The 18,300-nt window shown below is 46.9% G+C and overlaps 1 long non-coding RNA gene across 1 annotated transcript; it reads left to right on the top strand.

Annotated features, from left to right (window-relative positions):
* Positions 1 to 3,486: 3,486 nt before the first annotated feature.
* On the top strand, positions 3,487 to 17,957 carry LOC108412828. Its single transcript, XR_001856697.1, has 3 exons — positions 3,487 to 3,675; positions 17,499 to 17,712; positions 17,828 to 17,957. It is a non-coding gene; the product is annotated as an uncharacterized LOC108412828 (long non-coding RNA).
* The last annotated feature ends 343 nt before the right edge of the window (positions 17,958 to 18,300 follow it).

Genomic DNA, 18,300 nt, shown 5'->3' with positions numbered 1-18,300 from the left:
TTTAGATTATTTGTTTAGATTATTTGTTTAGATTGATTGTTTAGATTGATTGTTTAGATTATTTGTATAGATTATTTGTTTAGATTGATTGTTTAGATTATTTGTTTAGATTATTTGTTTAGATTGATTGTTTAGATTATTTGTTTAGATTGATTGTTTAGATTATTTGTTTAGATTGATTGTTTAGATTATTTGTTTAGATTATTTGTTTAGATTGATTGTTTAGATTATTTGTTTAGATTGATTGTTTAGATTGATTGTGTTTATTGAACTTCAGAAGAGCTTGTTATGATGATCTCATATTAAAATACCTGCACTGCATTCAGTTTACTGCATTTTTCCTTCTCCACAAATGACGTTTACATATATCTGTAACATTAATCCGGGGGTCTCAGGTAACAACTTCCATACTTTGAAAATGTTAATGTATACAGACAAACATCAGATATCAGTTCATCACTACTTACAGAGGTCCTGAAGGGAGATGATGTGTATTGTTTTAGGGCAGCAGTTACTGTCAGGTGCGCACCAGATACAGACACAGATACAGACCTTTTTTAAAGTATCTGGTGCTCACCTGATAGTATCTCATGCACATCTCATAGTATCTGGTGCTCACCGGACAGTATCTGGTATTTTTGAACATGAAGAACTCCTTTATGAGCTGCCACGTGACGATCTCAGCCTGCAGACTGCAGTCGACCCAACACCGCTGGTTAACTGGATGAAATCTGGTGGGTGGGATGGTCTTTCGTCTTCCCCATCACTCAGTGCAGCTAAAGCCACTGCAGGGATCTTTACACTGACTGACCAGAGCGAGCGTTTGGTGTTCTCCTCTGAGCGTGTTCAGCCCCAATTGCGCTGTGTTCACGGCATTTTGAGAAGATAAGGTGGAGCCTCCTGTCTTGCAGGAAGAACACGTTAGTCTCCACCGTCGCAGCCTGGTAGCATCATGTGACAGAGGGAGAGTGAGCTAACGAGTGGAACTGGACACGAGTAAATAAGGGAGGAAAGTGAGCTCCTTGGTTTAATGTGCGGATGATTAAGCAGCTCGTTTTATTAGTATTTAGCTCAGTTTATTTTGATGTTAAACGTTATGAGACACGCGACGGCGCTCGGCGTGATCCGCTCTGCCTTCGGGCTGCTGGAGGGAAACCGTTTGTGAACATGCAGTGAAATCACACTCTGCTCTTCAAACACACTCAGACGCACTCAAGCGCACACGGCACTGAGAGAGTAGAACGCTGTGCATCTTCAGAGCAGACTGCACAGCAGAATTCAGATGAAAGTGCAGAGCGGAGATGTTTACACTCAGGAAAAGGGAACAAGGGGACCCAGTTCAAGCCAGACGAAATGTTTTGTGCAGTGATGAACATTCCGGGTGCCCTTCAGTGCAGAGGGGCGCGGAGCCCTTATTAAAGCCCCATCAAGTCAGAAGCTGCTATTTAACTGGCTGCTTGTTATTAGTTTATTAAGCAATGATTAGGTGTTTCATTTGTGGATTAAACATCTGAACATCTGATTAAACATTGACTTTGTAGTCGTGTCATCGGACTTGCGCCCATGTGTTTTGGACACTCGGGTAAAGAGAGGAGCTGAGCTGTCAACTGATCACCACCTGGTGGTGAGTTGGATCAGGAGGTGGGGGAAGATGCCGGTCAGACCAGGCAAACCCAAACGTATAGTGAGGATTTCCTGGGAACGTCTGGCAGAAGAACCTGTCAGATTGATCTTCACCTCACACCTCCGTCAGAACTTTGACCAGATATCGGGGAGGTGGGGGACATTGACTCAGAATGGGCCATGTTCCCCTCCTGCATTGTTGAAGCGGCTGACTGTAGCTGTGGCCGTAAGGTAGTTGGTGCCTGTCGGGGCGGTAATCCTCGAACCCGGTGGGGGACACCCCAGGTGAGAGACGCCGTCAAGCTGAAGAAGGAGTCCTACCGGGCATGGTTGGCCTGTAGGACACCAGAGGCAGCTGGCAGGAATCGACAGGCCAAGCGATCTGCAGCTTCAGTCGTTGCCAAGGCAAAAACCCGTGTATGGGAGGAGTTTGGTGAGGCCTTGGAAAGTGACTTTAAGTCGGCTCCAAAAAGATTCTGGCAAACCGTCAGGCGACTCAGAAGGGGAAAGCAGTGTGCCACTAGCACTGTATATAGTGGAGATGGTGTGCTGCTGACTTCGACTGAAGACGTCATTGGGCGGTGGAAGGAATACTTTGAGGACCTTCTCAATCCCACCAACACGTTCTCCAGTGAGGAGGCTGAGTCTGGGGACATGGGAATAGGCTTGTCCATTACTGAGGCCGAAGTCGCTAAGGTAGTTAGAAAGCTCCTTGGTGGCAAGGCTCCAGGGGTGGATGAGATCCGCCCTGAGTTCCTCAAGGCTCTGGATGTTGTGGGGGTGTCTTGGCTGACACGCCTTTTCAACATTGCGTGGACATCGGGGGTGGTGCCACTGGATTGGCAGACTGGGGTGGTGGTGCCTCTTTTTAAAAAAGGGGACCGGAGGGTGTGTTCCAACTACAGGGGAATCACACTCCTCAGCCTCCCTGATAAGGTCTATGCAGGGGTACTGGAGAAGATAGTCCTCCTAAGCCAAGGATTGTGGGTTTGAGTCCCATCTGGGGTGTAGTGGTAGCAGAGTGGCATAGTGGAAACATGCTGGGCCCAGAACCATCCTCTGATAGGAACCATCTATATTTGGGGGCAGTCATGGGCTGGAGGTCAGGGAGCCAGCCCTGTGACCGGAAGGTCACTGGTTGGATCCCCTGAGCTGACAGTCCATGACTGAAGTGCCCTTGAGCAAAACACCTGACCCCCAATTGCTCCCTGGGTGCTGCAGATAGGGCTGCCCACCGCTCCGGGCAAGTGTGCTCACTGCCTCCTAGTGTGTGTGTTCAGTAGTGTGTATGTGGTGTTTCACTGCATGGATGGGTTAAATGAGGAGGTGAGATTTCCCCGCTGTGGGTCACTTACCTTAATCTGAACACCTGAGCTCTGTATTAACACACTGTTCTGATGGAGCTCTGACAGTGCTGGTAGATCAGACCAGGCATCAGCATTTATGAAGAACAGAGCCTGAAGGAGAACTAAACTCATCCTACTTAGGGACCCAGTTCTGTTTAAACCTGTTTACTTAACTAGAACCGGATTGATCAGATCAGCAGAGAGCTAACAGGCTCCTCCATTAATATTCAGGGTTGGATTTTGAACTGAAATGTTTGCTGACAGATTCACTGTAAAGCTGGTTGAAGAATCTGATACTGAACACACCGAGTAAAACTGTCAGGCATCCCTCCAGGAAAGACTCCACTCCCCACAAGCCCTTGGATGATCATGTGACTCTACACACAACCTGAGATCAGCCTCGTCTGACTGATTATGTTCACCTGTTCTGCGTATCATGTGATCTGCTTAGTTCACTTTATAAGCCCAAGCTTCCGGTCACAAGAGCTGCTGTGTTTCATTGGGCATTCCGGTTTGTTTTGCCCTTTTGCCTGTTTGTTACGACTCCGCCTCTTGCCTTTTCCCTTGACTCTAATGACAGAGTTTTCCTGGTTTTGGATTTGATCCTGGCCTTTTCTGACAGTTATTTGGACGTTTCTGTCCTGTTAAACACGGTAAACGCCTGTTTTTGGTAGATCTGCCTCTCCCTGCACAAAACGACATCTTGGTAAGTAAATGATCTTAAATTCACTCGATATTTCTAATATTCCTCATTTAGAGATTGTTTTAATCTTATTATACGATCATATTTTACTCAAGAGATTTTAGTAAGTCAAAGTATCTGCCGTCAGTCTGTTTTGGCAGATTATTTTGTTTATTGAAAATAATTTTACGAGTCAAGATGTCTTTTTTTTTGCTGCGTAAACAATGTTAAGCTCAGGGTAGGAAAACACACACACACGCGCACACACACGCACGCACGTGCACACACACAGATTAATAACAAATAATATCTATTCATGTATTTACTGTACACTGAGAAATTGATTAATTTATCCGCTGAGCTCTGATATATAAACTTTGAGTGTGTGTATTTGTGTACTACTGTGTGTGTACTACTGTGTGTGTACTACTGTGTGTGTGTACTTGTGTGTGTGTGTGTGTGTGTGTGTGTGTGTGTGTGTGTGTGTGTGTGTGTGTGTGTGTGTGTGTGTGTGTGTGTGTGTGTGTGTGTACTACTGTGTGTGTGTGTGTGTGTGTGTGTGTGTGTGTGTGTGTACTACTGTGTGTGTATGTGTGTGTACTACATTTACAGCATTTAGCAGACGCTCTTATCCAGAGCGACTTACAAGAAGTGCTTTGTCAATCTAGAAAAAGTATCTTTGCTAGTTAACAATAGCTTAGAGAGAAAGACGGTCCTGAGCTCAGATACTGCTAGAAACAGTCAATGCAGACACCAAGAGAAAAAGAACCAGAGTTGAGCGCAGAACTCTGAGCCATTCAATGCAATACAATTACAATAAGGTACAATACAATAAACTACAATACAGAGTGCAGTACTACTGTGTGTGCGTGTGTGTGTGTGTGTGTACTACTGTGCGTGTGTGTGTGTGTAGTACTGGGTGTGTTCTACTGTGTGTGTGTGTTCAGCTGGTCCTCCTGTGTGACTGATTTGGTCTTTATCAGCAAAAAACCTTCATTCTCAAAATCTTCATCCTCAACCTCCTCATCAGCACTAAATGTCCTTAAGCTCTATCTGTTTGGCGCAGGTCCGGCGCCGGTTCTCCACTAAGCAGTGAACTCCGGTTCCATGTCTTTAGCGTAATGCGTTTATGGCCAATTAAAGCGGAGAGAAGTCCATTCAGTCACTCACCTGCCTCGGGCTATACGGCTTTAATAAAGAATTAACAGGCAGAGCTGGAACTGACGCAGGAGGCTGTGCTGCATCCAGAACCAGCCAAAATAAAGTAACAAAGGAAATGAATCCGTTCCATTTAGATCTGCTCCTGAGAAACACTCAGTCTGACTATGGTGCTCTAAATCTCCTCTAAAGTTCAATACAGACGCACAGTACAGTCTGCATCACGCACAGTCTGCATAATAAACAGTCTACATCACAGACAAACTACATCAGTCTACATTACATGCAGTCTGCACCACAGTCTGCACCACAGTCTACATCACACACAAACTACATCAGTCTACATCACATACAGTCTGCACCACATGCACAATACATCGCAGTTTACATCACATGTAACCTGTGCATGTGATGTAGAGGGTGCATCAGTATATATTGGTGTATCAGGCGGTGGTGCTGCTGGAGTTTTAAGCTCCTCAGTGTCATTGCTGGGTTCAGAAAGGACTGTCCACTCAAAAATACCCAGCTCTGTGTTCTGAAACTGAGCGTTGATGATGAATCAAACTGATGATCAGCAGATGATCTACAGACTCTAACTGAACCATAGCATGGAGGAGCTTCAAGATGGGTTTCTGATTAAGTGGCCATACTTTAGGATTATTATTATTAATAATAATAATAATAATAATAATAATAATAATATAATTATGCTGATGTTGTTTCAGTGTTTTTATTCTTGTTCTGTGATGCTGATTTTGTTTGTACTGTTTATCTGTCTCTTCAGTCTCGCTGCTTCTCTGATTTCTAGTTTTTCAGTTTCATCTTTGATGTAATTATTCATTTGTTCTTTTTTTTCTTTTTTTCTTGTTTTGGGCAGTTATGGTGTCAGTACAGTATTTGCTCTGTTGGCAAAACGCTGAACACAGAAATGGCCAATTTTGTCCTGGCATTCATTTTTCAGATAATTGGGTAAACTGTGATCATTAAAACCTCAAGTCGAGTCTAAAGGTATTTTCCCAAAGTTAATGACTTTAGTGAAGTCTTAGATCATGAAAGATACACCGAAGGATTTATTGAAATGCAGCTCACTTAAACAATGAAGCAGTGAGATTTTAGTGACCTGCTCTGTAAAATCTCCACACTGAAATATCAATTAAATTCCAATATCTAGTGGCTAGATTCTATGCATATTTGAGTAGGCAGTGTCTCATTTGCATATTTAAATGTTTTTTTGTTTTTCTTTTGTAAAATGTCCAATACAAAAAAACTTAAATGACTTTCTTCATCGTGAAAGTGGCAAAGCTCAGCAAACCCTCCATCAAGCGAGCGTGTCCAGCGGCATGACGCTGCTGCCCTCTAATCTCTCAAAGTTTTAATGATAATAAAGAAATTCAGTGAAAATCTGGAATGAGTTCACTTCATATCAAAATAAATAAATGAAGAGTGAAATAAAAGGGGAGGATTCCTCCTCTGAGGAGTCGTCTCGGTGTGTGTGCTGATATCTGATCGGGTTCAGATGAGCCGCGTTTGAAGTCCAGATTAAAATCAGTTAATACAATCAGCCTTTGATTCTCATCCGTTTCCAAATGAAACACAAACACATTCACCATAAATACAGAAGAAGATTCTGTCAAAGAGATTCTAATTAGATTCCCAGCTTCAGCAAATACTGCACTCTGATACCATCTCTCTCTCTCTCTCTCTCTCTCTCTCTCTCTCTCTCTCTCTCTCTCTCTCTCTCTCTCTCTCTCTCTCTCTCTCTCTCTCTCTCTCTCTCTCTCTCTCTCTCTCTCTCACATATGTCTCTCTCTCTCACATATGTCTCTCTCTCACATATGTCTCTCTCTCTCTCTCTCTCTCTCTCTCTCTCTCTCTCTCACATATGTCTCTCTCTCTCTCTCTCTCTCTCTCTCTCTCTCTCTCTCTCTCTCTCTCACATATGTCTCTCTCTCTCTCTCTCTCTCTCTCTCTCTCTCTCTCACATATGTCTCTCTCTCTCTCTCTCTCACATATGTCTCTCTCTCTCTCACATATGTCTCTCTCTCTCTCTCTCTCACATATGTCTCTCTCTCTCTCTCTCTCTCTCTCTCTCTCTCACATATGTCTCTCTCTCTCTCTCTCTCTCTCTCTCTCTCTCTCTCTCTCTCTCTCTCTCTCTCTCTCACATATGTCTCTCTCTCTCTCTCTCTCTCTCTCTCTCTCTCTCTCTCTCTCTCTCTCTCTCTCTCTCTCTCTCACATATCTCTCTCTCTCTCTCTCTCTCTCTCTCTCTCTCTCTCTCTCTCTCTCTCTCTATGTCTCTCTCTCTCTCTCTCTCTCTCTCTCTCTCTCTCTCTCTCTATGTCTCTCTCTCTCTCTCTCTCTCTCTATGTCTCTCTCTCTCTCTCTCTCTCTCTCTCTGTCTCTCTCTCTCTCTCTCTCTCTCTCTCTCTCTCTCACATATGTCTCTCTCTCTCTCTCTCTCTCTCTCTCTCTCTCTCTCTCTCTCTCTCTCTCTCTCTCTCTCACATATGTCTCTCTCTCTCTCACACATATCTCTCTCTCTCTCTCTCTCTCTCTCTCACATATGTCTCTCTCTCTCTCTCTCTCTCTCTCTCTCACTGTAAAGATGTCTCAGACATCTTTACAGTGGTGGTGATGGGAACCAGGCATCGCCATGACTACAACACAGATATAGACGTTTTATTTACCATCCAGAACCACCAGAGAACCTACACGAGTCTTCTAAGCTTATATGGAATGCTGATGATGGAAAATAGTGGAAAACCTGGAATAATCCAGTTGTGGGCTGGAGGTTAGGGAACTGGCCCTGTGACCAGAAGGTTGCCGGTTCGATCCCCAGGGCCGACAGTCCATGACTGAGGTGTCCTTGAGCAAGACACCTAACCCCCAACTGCTCCCCGGGCGCCGTGGATTGGGCTGCCCACCGCTCCGGGCAAGTGTGCTCACTGCCACCTAGTGTGTGTGTTCAGTAGTGTGTATGTGGTGTTTCACTGCACGGATGGGTTAAATGCGGAGGTGGAATTTCCCTGGTTGTGGGATCAAAAAAGTATCACTTAATCCTTTAATGAGTTTTCTTTGGGGACTATTTTGCCGCACAGCGCCCTGCATGTCTCCCTCCACCATGAATGGAGTTGAAGTTCTCTAAACTCTCATAAAACAGCGTCTCAATCATCAGGCAGTGAATTCAGAACCAGTTCATGTAGGAACTTTCTGTGAGGGGCTTTTAGAGGGGGACGTCTGGTTCCCATCACCACCACTGTGAACGGTTCTGAGTCAGTAGAACAGAACATTTCATACCAAACCACTCAGAAGCGCTCTGTTTACATCTGAATTGAACTTATGAAGTCTTAGCTCAGATCAAGACAGACGTTACAGAAGGATTTATTAATATGCTGCTGGCGTTTGTCCTAAGAATGAGCTGAAAACTGTTTGTAGTAACGTTGTGAGTCCTTTTCATGCAGGATTAAGCATTTCAAATAAAAACATCCATCTTCAGAGTCTGAAAGCTCTGGAAACCTGCCGTCTCGGGAGTGTGTCCGGTGGCCGCGGCGCTGCTGGCTTCTAGTCTCACAGATGGCTTTAATGCTGAATGAGAAATCCTATAAAATTCTCAAATGAGAGAAATTAAAATCGCTGCTGAATTCCCAGCTAAACCTGAGACTTCATTACTGATCTGTGAATGAAAAGACTTGCTGAGATGTCTCTCTGTTGGAGCCTCGGAGTCTCAGCAGTTTGGTTTCTCTTCTCGCTGGCTGCAGGTCTGTATGTCCAGACTGAGCGAGAGCTGGAGTTCAGGTCAGTTTGGCTGATGTAACTCTGAGAAACAGGATCTGAAAAGTGAAGATCACACTGAGATCCTTTCATGCCATCACAGGAGCGCTCGATGCTCTAAAAGCCGTTTATCTCCTGGACTCCTCTTGGTCCACCGCTTTTCATCGCTCAGACTCGGGGTCGGGGGTCATGGTCCCAGTGAGGCTTTGGTGCGTACTGTTTACTTATTTATACGAAGTCTTTGGGTGAGATTGCATTAATAAGTGAATGTGAAGCTGCAGGACACAGAAAAGAACATTAACCTTCACAGTTCTGCTCTCGGCGCTCTGCTCCATACACTACTCACGCATTCGTAATCTCTATACTGCAGAACTAATCGCTCCATTACACAACAAGCTACATTTTCCTCTGATTTCTGTTCTGTAGGGACCATTCTGGCTCCTGACCTTCCCTCAGCTCCTCTTCTCTGACTGAAGGGGTTACAGCTCATCTCGGGTTCGATTAGTGCTGAATCTCTGTTGTCTTCAGGTTTGTGTTTGGCGACTGCTGTAAGACCCTTCCTGGATCGGGGCCTTGTCGTGGCGGAAGGGCTTGTGTGGTCTAGGGATCTTCAGAGCTAAGTCGTCGGAAGCAGTATGCTCCTGGTAGGGTCTCCCAGGGCGAACAGTTCTGGAGTGAAGACCCAGATTAACACAATCCAAAGTTTATCCAAAGTTTATCCATGCATATCGTGCAAAAAAAATCATGTACCCTGCCTGGGCAAGGGTCACCGGGACCTACCCCTGGAGCCAGGCCTGGGGGTAGTGTTCCACGGCGAGCGCCTGGTGGTGGCAGCCCACGTAATCCGGCTGGGCTCAGCCCAAAGAGGCAATGTGTGGAGGCCATGTGGGCCCACCACCCACAAGGTCCAGCATGGGGGAGCGGAGCAGTGCCATATTGGCAGTAGGAGACTGTGGGGAGGCCCTAGGTGGCCTAGGCCCCTGCAGCAGAAACTGGCTCTTGGTACATGGAATGTAACCTCATTGGGGGGGTAGGAGTCGGAACTTGTGCAGGAGGTTGAGAGGTACCAGCTAGATATAGTTATGCTCACCTCCACCCACAGTGTCTCCAGTGGCTCTGGAACCAAACTCCTGGATAGGGGTTGCACAGAGTGAGAGGCGCCGGGCGGGTGTGGGGATACTCACAAGTCCCCGGCTGGTGACCAAGCAGTTGGAGTTTGTCCCGGTGGACGAGAAGGTCGCCTCAATGTGAATTAAAATCGCAGAGAGGAAAACTTTGACTGTTGTCTGTGCTTATGCACCAAACAATAGGTCAGAGTATTCGGCCTTCTTTGAGTGAGTGGGCGGTGTTCTGGAAAGGGTCCCGCCTACAGACTCCATAGTCCTACTGGGAGACTTCAATGCTCACGTTGGCAATGACTGGGAGAGCTGGTGAGGCGTGATTGGGAAGAACAGCCTGCCGGATCTAAACACGAATGGTGAATTGTTTTTGGACTTCTGTGCCAGGCATGGATTCTCCATAACGAACACCAAGTTTGAACACAAGGATGTTCATAAGTGTACATGGTACCAGAGCTCCTTGGGTCAAAGGTCAATGATCAACTTTGTTGTCGTTTCATCTGACTTGGGACTGTATGTTCTGGACACTAGGGTGAAGAGAGGTGCTGAGCTGTCAACTGATCACCATCTGGTGGTGAGTTGGTTCAGATGGCAGGGAAGACTGATGGTCACATCCGGTAGGCCCAAGCAAATAGTGAGGGTGTGCTGGGAACGACTTTCAGACGCCCTTTTCAGAATGATTTCAACTCCCACCTCCGGGAGAGCTTTTCTCATGTCCCGGAGGAGGTAGGGGACATGGAGTCTGAATGGACCCTGTTCAAAACCTCCATTGTGGAAGCTGCCAGGCATAGCTGTGGCCAAAAGCTTGTGGGTGCCTGTTGGGGTGGTACCCCAAGAACCTCCTGGTGGACACCGGTGGTGAGGGAGGCTGTCAAGCTGAAGAAAGAGGCCTTTAGGGACTGGTTGGCCCGAAGGACTCCCGATTCAGCAGATAGGTACCAACAGGCAAAAAAGGTGGCAGCTGCAACAGTGGTAGAAGCAAAATCCAGGCCATGGGAGGAGTTTGGTGAGGCCTTGGAAAAAGACTTTCTTTCGGCCTCAAAGAGGTTCTGGACAATTGTGCGACGACTCAGGAGGGGTCGGGGTGGCTGCGCCCAAGCTGTATTTGGCAAGGGTGGAGAAACTGTGACTTCGAATGAGGATATTGTCGGTCGGTGGAAGGAGCACTTTGAGGAACTTCTTAATCTAGGAGACATGCCTCCCTCACGGGAGTCAGGGCCAGAGGCTTCTGGGGTGTCAAGTTCCATTTCCCTGGTGGAGGTCACTGAGGTAGTTGGTAAGCTCCTCAGTGGCAAGGCACCGGGGGTGCATGAGATTCGTCCAGAAATGCTTAAGGCTCTGGATATTGTGGGGCTGTCATGGCTAACACGCCTCTGCAATATTGCATGGACCTCGGGAACAGTATCCTTGGACTGGCAGACTGGGGTGGTGGTCCCTATTTTTAAAAAGGGGGACCGGAGGGTGTGTGCCAATTATCAGGGTATCACACTGCTCAGCCTCCCTGGGAAAGTCTATGCAAAGGTGCTGGAAAGGAGACTCTCACCGATAGTTGAACCTCAGATTGAGGAGGAGCAATGTGGATTCCGTCCTGGCCGTGGAACAACGGACCAGCTTTTCACCCTCTCACAGATTGTTGAGGGGGCATGGGAGTTTGCCAACCCAGTCTACATGTGTTTTGTGGACTTGGAGAAGGCTTATGACCGTGTTCCTCGAGATATCTTGTGGGAGGTCCTCCAGGAGTATGGGGTGCCGGGGCTACTACTCCGGGCTATCCAATCTCTGTACTCCTGGAGTGAGAGCTGTGTCCGTATACTCGGCATTAAGTCAGACTCTTTCAGTGTTAGCGTTGGACTCTGTCAGGGTTGTGCTCTGTCTCCACTCTTGTTCGTGATATTCATGGACAGAGTGTCAGGGCGTAGCTGAGGTCAGGAGGGCGTTATGTGTGGAGGCCAGAGGGTGGCATCTCTGCTATTTGCAGATGATGTTGTTCTTTTGGTGGAATCACATGGATGCCTCCAGCTTGCTGGAGTGGTTTGCAGCTGAGCGGTTGGTATGCGGATCAGCACCTCCAAGTCTGAGTCCATGGTCTTAGCCCGGAAAAGGATGGCATGCCCACTCCAGGTAAGGGGAAAGGACCTGCCCCAGGTGGAGGAGTTTAAGTATATTGGGGTCGTGTTCACGAGTGACGGGAAGAGGGATCGTGAGATCGGCCATAGACTGGGACAGGCAGCAACAGTAATGCAGTCACTGTACCAGACTGTAATGGTGAAGAGGGAGTTGAGCCAAAAGGCGAAGCTCTCTGTTTACCGGTCGATCTACATCCCAACCCTCACCTGTGGTCATGAGCTGTGGGTAATGACCAAAAGAACAAGATCGCTAATACAAGCGGAGGAAATGAGCTTTCCTTGTCGGGTGGCGGGCTACATGCTATGTGATAGAGTGAGGAGCTTAGCCATCCAGGAGGAGCTCAGAGTAGAGCCGCTACTCCTCCGCATTGAGAGGAGCCCTCCCAGATGAACGAACTTCTCACCCTATCTCTAACCCTGCGGAGGAAACTCATTTCGGCCGCTTGTATTCGCGATCTTATTCTTTCGGTCATTACCCAAAGTTCATGACCATAGGTGAGGGTGGGAACGTAGATCGACCGGTAAATCAAAAGCCTTGCCTTATGGCTCAGCTCTTTCATTACCACAACAGACCGGTAAAGAGCCCGCATCACTGCTGACCCAGCACCAATCCGCCTGTCAATCTCCCGCTCCCTTGTACCATCACTCGTGAACAAGACCACGAGATACTTAAACTCCTCCACTTGAGGCAAGAGCCTATCCCTGACCCAGAGAGGGCTCTCCACCCTTCTCTGCCTGAGAACCATGGTCTCGGATTTGGAGGTACCAAATCCAGCGAAAGCTGAAGTTCGCGGCCTGATGTCCCCAGTAGGACCACATCATCTGCAAACAGCAGCGCTGTGACCCTGAGGTCACAACCAAACCGGACACCCTCCATCCCCTGACTGCGCCTAGAAATTCTCTCTATAAAAATTATGAATAGAATCGGTGACAAAGGGCAGCTCTGACGGAGTCCAACTCTCACTTGGAACGAGTCTGACTTACAAACTCCAGCTTTGTTTGTACAGGACCTGAATGGCTCGTAGCAAAGAGCCATGTACCCCGTACTCCCGAAGCACCTCCCACAGAATACCCCGGGAACACAGTCGAATGCCTTCTCCAGATCCACAAAGCACATGTGGACTGGTTGGGCAAACTCCCATGAACTCTCCAGAATTCTGGAGAGGGTGAAGAGTTGGTCCAGTGTTCCATGACCAGGACGGAACCCGCACTGCTCCTCCTGGATCCGAAGTTCGACTATAAGCCGGACTCTCTTCTCCAGTACCCCTGCATAGACCTTACCAGGGAGGCTGAGGAGTGTGATTCCCCTGTAGTTGGAACACACCCTCCGGTCCCCTTTTTTAAAAAGAGGCACCACCACCCCAGTCTGCCAATCCAGTGGCACTGCCCCCAATGTCCACGCAATGTTGAAACGGCATGTCAGCCAATACAGCCCCACAACATCCAGAGCCTTGAGGAACAGGGCAGATCTCATCCACCCCTGGAGCCTTGCCACCAAGGAGCTTCTTAACTACCTTGGCGACTTCGGCCTCAGTAATGGACAAGCCTATTCCCATGTCCCCAGACTCTGCCTCCTCACCGGAGAACGTGTCGGTGGGATTGAGAAGGTCCTCAAAGTATTCCTTCCACCGCCCAATGACGTCTTCAGTCGAAGTCAGCAGCACACCATCTCCACTATATACAGTGCTAGTGGCACACTGCTTTCCCCTTCTGAGTCACCTGACGGTTTGCCAGAATCTTTTCAGAGCCGACTTAGTCACTTTCCAAGGTCTCACCAAACTCCTCCCACACACGGGTTTTTGCCTTGGCGACGACTGAAGCCGCAGATCGCTTGGCCCGTCGATTCCTGCCAGCTGCCCCTGGTGTCCCACAGACCAACCATGCCCGGTAGGACTCCTTCTTCAGCTTGACGGCATCTCTCACCTGGGGTGTCCCCCACCGGGTTCGAGGATTACCGCCCCGACAGGCACCAACTACCTTACGACCACAGCTACAGTCAGCCGCTTCAACAATGGAGGAACGGAACATGGCCCATTCTGAGTCAACGTCCCCCACCTCCCCGATATCTGGTCAAAGTTCTGATGGAGGTCTGAGTTGAAGATCAATCTGACAGGTTCTTCTGTCAGACGTTCCCAGCAAACCCTCACTATACGTTTGGGTTTGCCTGGTCTGGATTGTAGTATAATAATGTAATTCTAATGCATAATAAACATGGCTGTAAAGTGTAATTCAGTGTAATTCATTTTATAAATATTTATAACAATGTTTATAATGCCGTATGAACGCATTATGAAGGCAGTTTTTTCCTCCTTCTGTAAAGTTACCATTTTGGAGATATGAGATTTTGTTCTGACAGCAGCAATTTACATGTGTGTGTATATTCTTCATAACTAACACTGTTGCATGTTTATTCCATATGACAATGGTAGGACTTTCCGATATATTCCAAATATCTTCCTGTACCTGTTGTAATCCTAACCCTAAACCAGTAGGCAACCTGTTTCTCCTTGCAGTCTGCATTTGGTGAACCTGGGCCCGTTCAGTGTTAGTCTGACCAAGTGAGCCATTAAAAACAGTGCGGTCAAGACATTTGCTACGCAGCTAGCCACTGTTCCTCAGCAGTTGCGGTAGCCGCTCATATTTGCAACTAATTTTTGAGTTGAAAATGCCAAAAGTTATATTTGGTTCCAGCCATTAGAGCAGAAATCAGAGATTAAACATTTGGGACACAGCGGGCAGAGGATTTCACCATCATTCCGTAGTTTTTGACACGTTAGCCCAGAGGAAAGACCATCATTCATCTTTTCTTATTGAGCAGCGACCATCACCGGTGAGTCATTCTGCATTATTACAGGCCGGGTTATTCCTAAAGCCCGGAAGGCGTGTCTCCCTGCTCTGATAAGTTGTTTGGATGTGTATTTGCAGACCACAGTGGAGTGATACCAGACAATTTGTAGAGATGAGAATTCCTGCTCTGCGATGTCTTCTGGGTTTCTCAGACACTTGGGGGCACTCCCGAGCGAGTCCTCAATGAAGGGGCTGATATGGAGCGTTTGAGTAAACTCATAGTTTATAAACACTGAAACTTTTTAATGTAAAGGAATTCCTTCATTTCCTGAACAGCGTAAAACATTTTAACACCGCTGTTATATTTAAAAGCTTTTAAACTCGAGTTACAGGAGTTTAAACTGCCACCTCATGACGTCAGAGAACGCGAACAGCCAAAGAGCTGCTTCGCTTGCCCGTCAATCATCATGCTTTAGCAGTAAAGCCCCGCCTCCAGACGTCTGAAACCCGTTTACTGTGGAATAAAGGAAACACCGGTGAGTTTTCTCTGCTGTTTTAGTGAAACTCCACCTCCTGTTGTCTGAAATTAAAGGAAAGTTCTTGATTAGAAACTATTTTAACTGTTGGTATTTAGCCATTCGGTTCCATTCACTCCCATTCACTGAGGACTCGCTCGCGGGTGCCCTCTGCTGTTCAGCAGTCCTATTTCTGATATAATGTGGGAAATAGGAAGTGGCCAGGCTCCTCATAAACCGGCTCTGGCAATGTTGACATGGTGAAATAACAGCACAATTAGAGTGCTTCTCAACCAATCAGCTCGCGTGGCCGGAACTGTTGTTTAATCATAAATAACAGAAATTGTGAAACCATTTATAAGTGTTCCACTCATAACACAAACGTTTACAATCTGCGCTCCATGTAATCTCTGACTGTTTTACTGAGCTGTGAGAAATAAAGGTAAAGTAAGCTGAGGTGCTGTGAGATGGACGTCTGTAGGACGGTCAATGTCAGATCTGCAGGTTTCTCACCTTTGATGATGAGTATTATGCAGAGTGCCTGCGCGGCTGTTCAGCACGAGCTTTAACACTAATCCCTTTGTAGAATCTGCGCCGGCTGCTTCATGCCGTATGAACTGGGGTCATCAGCGGAGATCTTAATAATTCATACGCTTCCATTTGTGTGGGTTACATCCATCAGGCATCGACTGTCATCGTGCTCAATTATTCAGAGCTCCTGACAAATTCTCCCTCACTGAAACCCGAGATGGATCCCTGCAGGGAACCCGCAGAGCGCCGGGACAGTGGCAGGGGAGGCCGATGAGCCCGGTGTTCATTCCAGACAGGTTTAGTGAGGGTGGGGTTTGTGAACGAGGGTTCTGCGTCTTTCAGAGGGTCTTCATCAGCAGGGCGAAGGAGAAACCCCTGAATATCTGGACAGATCCTGAGTGCAGAGAACATTTGGAGTGGAAAGTTGGACCGTGTCCACCACCTGGATGGGACTCTAAACCTGGAAGGAAAAGAACCTGAGTTCTGCAGGAGAGATTCCCACCAGTCTCAGTTTAATGGAACTGAAACCAAATTAGGTCTAAACTAGTCTAATGTGTAACGTTGGTGCTATGTGTGTTCTGTAGCTCTTCATTAAACCCAGTGGCCTCATCGGTTTAACAGATCTCGCGGTTATAAATCGCTTCTATGTTTTCATCCATCACTGTTTTCTCATTACCCAGCATGCATCACTCTAATACACCAAGCAGCCTTCTTAAATCCCTGTGGTGTCACCCGATCCTGGCTGCTAGCCTAGCCACGGAGCTACAGGCTCACGGACACAGCCGAGGTTCCGTCTTTATTCCGCACTAAAAGAACCACAGATGCTTTAACCCTTTCAGTGGGAGAAAAGGAGCCAGACTGAGGGAGACGTTCTAGATAGACCGGTTCTATGCAGATTCATTCTGTCCACTGTGAGGATGGTTCAGCGAAGTTACACGACAGCAGTGAGATGTTCAGCTTCCCACAGCGGACGAAGGGCACGTCCAGCGTAGAGATGGTCAGACGGTTCATTTCCATCTTTAAATGGAAAACATGAGCGCGCATTAAAGGTGAACCCCACAGGTGAACCCCTCAGGTGAACCCCTCAGGTGAACCCCTCAGGTGAACCCCACAGGTGAACCCCTCAGGTGTGTAGTATTCATTTTAACAGTCATCTCCGGTCTAGGAAGTGACCAGTCCAGCTTTATTGAGCACCGATAGGAGGTTTATTGTGAGAGTGAGGTTAAACTGCTGGTCTCCTCTCTCCGGTTCTTTTCAGTGTAGAGCAGCTCTGCTCTGATTAAAATGCTGGGTTAGCTCAGTTATGTAATTGGGCCGGGCGGTTATCTGGATGTGGGTGGCTGTTCTGGAGCGTCGTGCCATCATTCCGACTCTGAATGTTGGTAATGTTTGTGTAAGCGTTAGGAACGCTGCAGTGTTTTCTATTTGAATGTCCATCCTGATTGAACCCACGGGATAAAGTCTGTAAGTGTTTGAGCTCCTGCTAATAAAAGTATAAGTGGTTTGTACAGTTACATTATTCATACTGTAACTGTCAAAAGCCAGGGAACATAACTGAACCATAATCCACTGCAATGATCTGTTCTAAGCTGGACTGACTCCGCCTCGCCTCCAGGCTTTTATTCTACTGTTCTGTTTTAAAACATTTGGTTATGAAAAGGAACAAGTAACGGAACTTTACACCTGAAGAACCTGATTTAAGCTCCACAATCAGACCTTAAAACCACTGTAGAACCTTCGAGGGAACATTTACACTGTTTGGACCTTGATGAACTGCACAGAACCTTCATTCCTAAGAGCGTATCTATGTATCTGTCTGTCCATCTTTCTCTACACAGTTGAGAAATTAAAGGAAGAGTGTGAATCAATGAGTGGAGAAACATGACGAGTGCAGAAAAACATCTTATCAAGAATGCTGAGAGGTTCCAGCTGACCTCAATTTGGGATCAAGATGATCGAGGAAAAGATCCAAGTGGCTTCGAACGAAGGTTCATTATTGGATCATAGATGCAGGAGCTTCGGTCACAAAGACCAGCAGGACCAGTGAGTCGGGTGAGTTCTGCATTCAGGTCTGTGTGACACACATCAGTAAACATGGCTGGGAAGTGTGATCAGTGAGTGTGATGCTTGTGCATTAGTGCAACATATAAGAGCAGATGTTCCTCAGGTGAGAAGGTCAATGCAGGACATGACCAGACTGTCAGCAAGAACAAGAATCCTCACCTGTAAACGAATGCGCAGAGAGGACATTATAGCAGAGATGCAGAGCTGAAACCCCTCTATATGAACATCAGTGACCATCTGAGAGGTCAGTGGAGCAAAAGGCATCAGGGCTGGTCTATAAATATGTGGAGGACAGTGAGCTGGTATTTTATATATATATATATATTCTGGTTCCATTGACTTACTGACAACATATTGTTTTAAAATATGGTGTGTGTGTATATATATGTATATATATATATATATATATATATATATATAATGCTACTGTGGTCTGATGATGTGGATGGTAAACGCTGCTGACTGCTCTCTCTCAGCCCTCCTGATGGAGATCAATGTAAATTTGCTTTGAGGAGCGCTGACACCATCTGTGATTAACTGAATAGCCTGAAATGAATTAAAACAGGAGACAGAGGA

The sequence above is a fragment of the Pygocentrus nattereri genome, chromosome 25 (genome assembly GCF_015220715.1).
Source record: "Pygocentrus nattereri isolate fPygNat1 chromosome 25, fPygNat1.pri, whole genome shotgun sequence".
NCBI lineage: Eukaryota > Metazoa > Chordata > Actinopteri > Characiformes > Serrasalmidae > Pygocentrus > Pygocentrus nattereri.
Note: the sequence above shows the minus strand (reverse complement) of the source record. Positions and strands in the feature narration are given on the sequence as shown.